Source organism: Cucurbita pepo, unplaced genomic scaffold (genome assembly GCF_002806865.2).
Source record: "Cucurbita pepo subsp. pepo cultivar mu-cu-16 unplaced genomic scaffold, ASM280686v2 Cp4.1_scaffold000223, whole genome shotgun sequence".
NCBI lineage: Eukaryota > Viridiplantae > Streptophyta > Magnoliopsida > Cucurbitales > Cucurbitaceae > Cucurbita > Cucurbita pepo.
The window spans coordinates 38,722-48,292 of NW_019646480.1; the positions used below are offsets into that span (position 1 = coordinate 38,722).

The window sequence follows — 9,571 nt, forward strand, 5'->3', positions numbered from 1 at the left end:
AAAAAAAAAAAAAAAAAAAAAAAAAAAAAAAAAAAAAAAAAAAAAAAAGAAATCTTATATATTTTTAGATAGAATTTAAGATTACGGGTTTAACTAAGTTTAATCCAAACGTCTACTCACAAATTTAATTATTATTTGTATACAACTATTAATATGTAAGAAAAATACACGTACAAAATATTTGTACTATTGGTAATACATTAGTCTCCGTTGTTTGACTAAAACAATGCAACCATCATCCCAATTAAAGAATATGATTCCAAGCTATCTCCTAACAGAGAAATGTTCAATTAGTTTTTGTTGTAAGATTTGACTATATCAATTTGAANCAGAGAAATGTTCAATTAGTCTTTGTTGTAAGATTTGACTATATCAATTTGAATCTAAAACAATGCAACCATCATCCCAATTAAAGAATATGATTCCAAGCTATCTCCTAACAGAGAAATGTTCAATTAGTTTTTGTTGTAAGATTTGACTATATCAATTTGAATAGTGTTCGGCCACAACTATAAATATCGAACTCCAAAATATTCATGAGCAAAGTAAGTTTGTTGAAGCGATCTATCGAAGGTGTTCCAAAATGAGTTGGGAAAACGTGTTGCCTTCAAATTTAGTTCCAATTAAAGATGTCAAAGAAGACGAAGTGGAAAGAGCGGGAAGGTTTGCTGTGGAAGAGCATAATAGTAGTGGTGGACATCATTTCGTTTACAAGCGTGTGGTGAACGGTCTGTATGGTCCCATTATAAGTTGGGATCGCAGATATTTTATTATCGTGATAGAAGCTATAAATGACCATGGTTTTCATTGGTCATATATTGCAAAGGTGAAGAGATTTCGTACGTGGCCACCGCTGAATAACCATGGGCTCTTATCTTTTGAAGAAGTCATCGAATTCCCTGTCCCCAAGTAGCAGTATAACTATTAAACGACTACCTTTACTTACAATAAGTCTTCTCTCTACTTATGTTTGCAGGGCATTACCCTCTTTTATGACATAGTAATAATAATATGATTATCTTTATATAACTATAAAAATATTTTACTTGGTGGAAAGAGTCTTATTTATGCTATAATATATAGAAAAATTGCAACAAAATAATAAATAAATTAAAAATTGGAATTGAATGTTTAAATAATAATGTTTAAAAAAAAAAAAAAAAACATTGCTACATTATAAAAAATTCCATTACCTTATAAAAATAATTTGTTATAAAAAGGAATATATATTATATATATAATTAACTAGAGACATGATTTTATTTAATAAATTTCTTTTTATTGTAACAACTTTGTCGAAGATTATATTATCTATTCCTGGTTCAAATTCGGGCCTCTATATATATATTTATCAATGTACTTATTTAAAAAATAAATAAATATTTTTTTAAAGTGGAAAAAGATGAGACAGTTATATTAAAATTTGAAATTTTAGAAATTACGGTTAAATACTATATATATTTTTGGTTACGAAATAAAGTTGAATTTGTTAGATGTTTTATTTTATTTAATAGAAATTATATTTGAAAATAAAATATATTTATTAATATATATATATATATATATATATATTATATATAATAGAGAAATTTGAAAATCCAATTAACCTAAGTAACACGGTTAAAATTGTTGTACAGTAGGTTTTGGGTAGGTTTTGTTCTTTTGGCGGCAAATCTTTGAAATCACAAGACGGCTGAGTATTCTGCACATATTGTTGTGGCGTTCTTCGTTGATCGCCCTCATCAAGGTCCGCCGTCCGCCTCAGTGTTCTGCACATATCGTTTTTGAGGATGTCGGCCCTCATAAAATGTAAGTTTCTTTTGGTCTAACTTCTTAGTAGTTGTATTAAGAACCCGTCGTTACTAGTCTGATTCTGCATTTTTGTTTTCTCGAGTATGCAGTTCAGTATCTTCTCTGGATCTGAAATTAGCAATATGGCTGAAGTTCAGGTGTATAAAGGCTTGTATTATGATACCACTAGAAGACCGATCGACGGCGGCTTGCTGGATCCTCGAATTGTATGATTCTTATATTGTTAGGGGGATCAATGGTATAATTCTTATATTCTTACGGGGATTAATGGTATATGTGATATCCCACCTTTGTTGGGGAGGAGGAGAACGAAACACCATTTATAAGGGTGTGGAAACATTTCCCTAGTAGACGCGTTTTAAAGTCTTGAGGGGAAGCTCGAAAGGGAAAGCCCCAAGAGGACAATATCTGCTAGCGGTGCGCTTGGACCGTTACAAATGGTATCAGAGCCAGACATCGGGCGATGTGCCAACGAGAAGGCTATTCCTCGAAGGGGGTAGACACGAGGTGGTGTGCCAGTAAGGATTCTGGAGGGGGTGGATTTGGCGGGGGTCCCATATCAATTGGAGAAAGAAATGAGTGACAGCGAGAACGTTGGGCCCTGAAGGGGGTGGATTGTGATATCCCACATTGGTTGGGGAGGAGAATAAAACACCCTTTATAAGGGTGTGCCAGCGAGGATGCTGGGCCTAGGGTGGATTGTGACATCCCACGTTGGTTGGAGAGGAGAACGAAACACTCTTTATAAAGGTGTAGAAATCTTTCCCTAGCATACGGGTTTTAAAGTCTTGAGGGGAAGCCCAAAAGGGAAAGCCAAAGAGGATAATATCTGCTAGGGGTGGGCTTGGACCGTTACAAATGATATTAGAGCCAAACACTAGGTGATGTGCCAGCGAGGAGGTTGTTCCTCGAAGGGGGGTAGACACGAGGCAGTGTGCTAGTAAAGACATTGGACTCTAAAGGCGGTGAATTGTTATATCCCACATTGGTTGGGGAGGAGAACAAAACACCCTTTATAAGGGTGTGAAAACCTTTCCCTAACAGACGCGTTTTATAAAACCTTGAAGAGAAGCTCGAAAGAGAAAGTCTTAAAGAGGACAATATCTGCTAGCGGTGAGCTTGGACTATTACAGTGTTGTTGAAAATGTAGAACATAATGGATGTAGTCATATTACGTTTGCAATTAGTTATTGGGATTTTTATGATGAACTTCACTACTACTAGCCATAGTTGGAAGGGATGGGCTAATTTCTAGCTAGAAAGGAGGAGGTGAGGCTACACTACTTATTCCTTAGATAATGGTGTCAAGGGTAAGCTTTATAGAGCTTAGACTATTAGATAGCCTTGGGACGTGTTGGACATTTTTGTACTTCCTTTCTTCCAAATGCAATCCAATATTTCTTCTCCAACTTCTACTAGAAACTCATTTGTTTACTAGATTCGAGTTGGGTAAAAAAAAAAGTTATGATCTCTTAATGTTAGTGGTTGCCTTTGCTTGTTATCTAATAACGTTTTCAATCTCTTGTTAAATCTTGCTTTAAAATTCTCTTTCGAAAATCTCCCTGACCTCGTTTTTAAAACCTTTTAAAATTGGGGTCAGAGACTCGAGTATACGTTGTTTGGCCATAAGCGACATGCAAACAAATTGGCTTAACTCACTTGTTGTTGAGAAGTGAGTGTCGTACAATCGCAAGTCCGCTGCCAAGAAAAGAGCGATATAACATCAATTTCAATTTCAATTCTCTAAATTTTAGAATGGTTCATGTGTTAGACTTCATGTGAGTAGAATAGCGGGTTATATATATATATATATAATTCTATTTTTATTAAATATCTTATTTTGTTTTAGAGAATATATTGTTATTAGAAAGAATTAGATGGAGTTTCTTAGATTTTTTTTTTTTTTTTTTTTTTTTTTTTTTTTTTTTTTTTTTTTTTTTTTTTTTTTTTTTTTTTTTTTATTTTTTTTTTTAATGTTTACCTAATCCTCCATTTTCCTCTATGAAATTTTCTCTCTTTTTATTAATTTTAATTATGTTTATTATTTATTATTAAATTTCATCTAAGATATAATTTTCTCCATTCACATAATAGAGTCGTTTTTATCAATATAATATATACTTCTATCTAAGATATAATTGTCTCTCTTCACGTAAATCTCCTAAATAATTGCAACAATTCAGACATATGCTTCTAGAAGCGTTTTTATCGACCTGACTTTCTTTTGTTTTTCTATTTCCTTTTTGCTCAAAGTGATTTTGTGGCATGATTGGTTGATGAGAGGATAAATGGGGAAGAGATGAAAGGTTAGTGGAGAGAGGTGGGTAGAGGTTAAAGAGTGTTTTGTTTTCCTCCCAACCACGTGGGATCTCACATTCTCTTTCGGTTGAGATATATATTTACAGAAACCTAATAGGTAAGAGTTCCAAGAACATGATATACAGACATGATACCACACGGACAAGATTTCATGCCACATTTTAAAAAACCTAAGACAAAAATACAACAAAACACAAGTTATTTCTTCTTCATTTATTTCTCCTTCGTAATTTCTTCATTCTCATATTTAACCTTTTTTTTATAAATAAAAGTAAAAAGTTAAACCTGAAAAAGGAGAAAGAAGGAAAAAGGAGAAAAAAAATCCAATACTCTTTTGACGGATATAAAGAAAGCATGAAAATAAGTTATTCTCCCGTCCCATCTTTAAAACCATGTACTAAAGTTTGGCTTTTATTTGCCTTTCACATTTCTTTGTTCATTCCCATCTTTGTACTTTTGGTCTAAACGACACATTAAATGACAAAATTAAAGTTGTAGTTAGTCAATCGTAATATTTGACGTGCAAGATTTCAAACTATTTTGAATGGGTGTGAAAAAAGCATTAGAATAACTTTTTCTCGTGTCGCTCTTCTACATGTGTTGGATATGTAATAAACACTTGCTAGTACAATAGATATGTTAGATATTTAGAATCCAACATTTCGTAGAGACATGTCCCTCTTAATGTGAAACTTGTAGCTTGAAATTAAAATTCACTCCAGAGAGAATAATCAATACTGTACCATATTCAAGAGAGAATAATTTTTTTTTATCATTAAAAATTTAAAGAAAATTAAAATTAAAACATGGCACAAATGATTGCTGGATTCTTTGTCTTGTTCATGCCCATGTAAAAAAAAAAGGGAATCTTATATTTTTTTTAGATACAATTTAAGATTACCGGTTTAACTGAGCTCAATCCAAATTTCTATTCACAAATTTAATTATTATTTGTATGTAACTATTAATATGTAAGAAAAATTCACTTACAAAATGTTTGTACTAGGTAATACACTAGTCTCGGTTGTTTGACTAAAACAATGTAACCATCGTCCCAATTAAAGAATATGATTCCAAGCTATCTCCTAATAGAGGAATGCTCAATTAGTCTTTGCTGTAAGATTCGGCTATATCAATTTGAGTAGCGTTCAGCCACTACTATAAATATCAAACTCCAAAATAGTCATGAGCAAAGTAGGTTTGTTGAAGCTATCTATCAAAGGTGTTCCAAAATGAGTTGCGAAGATTTCCCTCCAAATCTAGTTCCAATTAAGGATGTCAATGAAGAAGTAGTGCAAATAGTTGGAAGGTTTGCCGTTGATAAGCATAATAGCAGTGGTGGACATCATTTCATTTACAAGCGTGTGGTGAACGGTCTGCATGGTCCCATTTGGGGCTTCCATCACAAATATTATATTATTGTGATAGAAGCTATAAATGACTATGGTTTTAATTGGTCATATATTGTAAAGGTGGTGTGGCATCCTTTATTGCCGAAGGAATTCTATAAGCTCTGTTCTTTTGAAGAAGTCATCGAATTCCCTGTCCCCAAGTAGGAGTATAACTACTTCGGCTATCTTTACTTACAATAAGCTCTCTCTCTACCTGTGTTTGTGGGGCATTACTCTTTTCTATCTATAAAAATGTCATAACTATAATGAAATAATAATCCTTATATGAGTATTTCTTTCTCTCTTTTTATTTAGTAGCTCGTTATTTATGTATCAACTAACTTTTTTCCGAAGAGAACCACTATGATATTCTAAGAGAAAATAATCCATGAAAGAACTAAAATTCTTATAGAAAATTATTCATAATTTTAATCACCATCTTAGTCTTTTGATTTGACACATTTTCAAATATGAACGAACCTAAATTTTAAGTCGGGTGAGTATTACGAATAATCGATAGTACTTTGCAAGTAGCTACAAACATTCAAAAGGTTGAATGTTGAATTTCCTAAGAAGTGGAACCAAATAACCAGATGATAATTGTTGAATTTTGAAAGAATGCACCAAAATTTTCATTTATAAATAAATGGAACCATTAGTTGATATAAAACCCTAATTATACAATTGCATCTCTTCTTTCCACCACTCTCACTAACACCCACCTCAAAGTGATCATCTTCACTAGATGTCGCAAATTAAGATGCCTTCCTAGATTACTCAAAGGGAGAAAAGCTGAATGTCCAAAAGTGAACTTTTAGGACAAACCAAGCTATATTTGAGCAAGAAGAATCATGTTCCACGTGTCCCGGATGCCAGTGAGACACCAATGCAAGAAATCACTACCATCCGAAGTTCCTTTGATACTATAGGGGGATCTGTGAGCATCATCTCTCAGATGGGAAAGATTGTCATTCCCAACTTCCATACTCGCATGTCTTCTACAACACTCTCAACAACTAGATCACTTGATCTATTATGCTCTACTTTGCTTCCTCTTGATAACGGTGTGGTATTGACACAGCTACCTCTATTATTCCATTCCCCATTGCAGCAACGACTAAGANTGAGTCGAGGATGAGAAGAGAGTTGCGAATCCAACAATTGGACAATACTTTAGTAGTGCCAATTTCTTTTAAGTTACCGAGTTCACTACAGATTCTATCTTTATACATTACCTACCTATTTTCGCTGAATTTTGCTATGTTAGTGATATCCTTTATTAAGAACCAACACATCAAACAGATGGAGAAATTTTCTCATAAATGGGGACGAATGGTCAAGATGCATGGCTACATCAGTGGCTGGGTCTGACATGTTGAATGACAATAACTCGTTGAGGCTTGATGACCAGTAGTATAAAATAGTAGTATTGGTTCTTGAGAAAATATGCCCATCCATCCTGACGAACAACGCTCTTAGCTTTGACAATACAGTATTCCTTTCCTATGTCTTCAATGTCAGGACTCTCTTTCCCCAATAGTCTTATACATCAAAGATTGAAAATGCTTCGTTTCTAATGAATCGCTAATAAATGCAATAGTTTTATACTTCATTCTGAAAAGAACATATTCAGATCATTTAAAAAGAGTTAAAATAGTCGAAAGTAACCTAATTAAATCAAAATCTATTAAATAGATACCAATTGGCAGATTAGTTGAGGAGCATAAGATAAGTTATATAACTATACCCTCAGTACACTGAGGGTAGGTAGGGTGAGACTTGTTTGGTTGCATATTTTAAAACCAGTTCCCTAAATGAAAACAAGATAATTGTACATTCATCTTCTTTTAGTGTTTCTAGTTCTTTTCGTTTGAAAACTATTATCCCCAAAATTTGAATAAATCGACCCACAAATCACTTTCGGGTAGATCTGTACCATCTACTGTAAATTTGCTTAAACATTTTTTATTTTTTTTCTTTGTTGCACGAACTAGCGTTTGAAAAGATATCTCACATGTAGTTTTCTCTTCTCTTAATTAATTAACTGATTTTTTTTTAATTATTGTTATTTTTTATTTTTTGGACTACTAACCACTGTTCTTGTTATTAATTTTCATGGCAAACTTTACAGCACTTTGCACTTATTCGTCATTGACATCCTTGATTGGAATTAGATTTGAAGGAAACACTTCTCCACAACTCATTGTAACACATTTGATAGATAGTTCCAATTGACGTACTTTGCTCATGAACACTTAGGAGTTTGATATTTATAGTTGTGGTTGAACGTTACTCAAATAGATATTAACCGAATTTTACAATAAAGACTCATGGAGACTCCACTATTAGGAGATAGCTTCAAATCAAATTCTTTAATTTGGATACTAGTCGCATTATTTTAATCAAACAACTTAGACGAGTGTATTAATAATAATACAAATATTCTTTTTATTTATAAATAGTTGAATATAATTAAGGTTAATTAAATTTGTGACTCCATTAAAATTAGTCTAAATTTGTAATCTCCAATTATATATATATATTCACAACAATGAAAATGATTATTCTCCTTTAAATATTATATTGATTTAGTAATCTTTTAAGTAAAAAAAAATTGGATTTAGATATGCAAAAATATAATTAATTTTTTTAAATTAAATATATTGTTTTATTTCAAAAAAAAAATTCCACATTTTTCAAAATTTGAACGTAAACAAATTGAGGTTGGAAAATGAGGTTTTTTATTTTATTTTATTATTATTATTTTTTTTATTATTGGGTTATATAAAGTAAGTTGTTATTTAAATAAGATAATTTGAATAGGTATAAATTAGAAATAACATGAGAACAAAATTGTAAACCTAAATGGTACAAAATATTTTTATGCTCTCTTTTCGAACAAATTTGTATGCATTCAAAATTTAAAAGGATGGGACACTGTAATATTCTCTCGTATTTATTATTTATCATAAAAAAAATTAATCTGCAAATATTAAATTATCTTCTATATTTAAATTCAGTAAACATTTATTATTCTCATATTATATTACGATATATAAATGTATATATCGTTCTATCTTCTAACCATTTCGTAATTATATCGTTTCATATACATATTTTGGTCATATCATTTCCTAAACTTATTCTAATCATATCGTCTTACTAGTCTATCATAATAATATCGTTTTCTATACATAACCTTATCGTATCGTTTTGTCAATCTATTATAGTCATAATGTTGTCTATGCATAACTTTATCGTATCGTTTTATTAAACTATCATAACCATAAAGTTTTCTATACATAACCTTATCGTATAGTTTTTTATCAATCTATCATAACCATAGTGTTTTCTATACCTAAACTTACCGTATCGTTTTATCAAACTATCATAACTATAATATTTTCTATACATAACCTTATTGTATCGTTTTATCAATCTATCATAGCCATAACATTTTCTATACATAACCTTATCATATCATTTTGTCAATCTATCATAACCATAGTGTTTTCTATACATAATCTTATCGTATTGTTTTATCAATCTATCATAAGCATTTCATTTCGATACATAACCTAACCATAATGTTTTATGAACAAATCTTAGTCCTATAGTTACATCATTTATCGCATCCTTCTCGTATCCTATCTCAAACTTATAACATAATATATCGTACCATAAGTGTTATCATATAATTCACATATCATAACATATACGCATCATATCATTATCATATCGATTCATATACAATTCACACAAATCAATATATATCTGACACTTATAAAACCACGGGGCACGTGTCAACATCAAATATAACTACGCTGATAGTATGATAATTCACACATATCAATCAACACTTAGTTGGTTGGCCTTAACTGGAGTTTTTATCTAACTCCGATCCAGCTTGCCTTAATCCCTTTGTTGAGGATTGTTGGGGTGTGAAAACCTCTCCTTAGCAAACACGTTTTAAAAACCTTGAGGGGTAGCCTGAAAGTGAAAGCCCAAAGAACAAGATATTAGATAGCAGTGAGCTTGGGCGGTTACTA

General features: G+C 31.6%; 1 pseudogene; it reads right to left on the reverse strand.

The window, feature by feature from the left end:
- Nucleotides 1-6,351: 6,351 nt before the first annotated feature.
- Nucleotides 6,352-7,674, reverse strand: LOC111784520 (annotated as a pseudogene).
- Nucleotides 7,675-9,571: the final 1,897 nt, after the last annotated feature.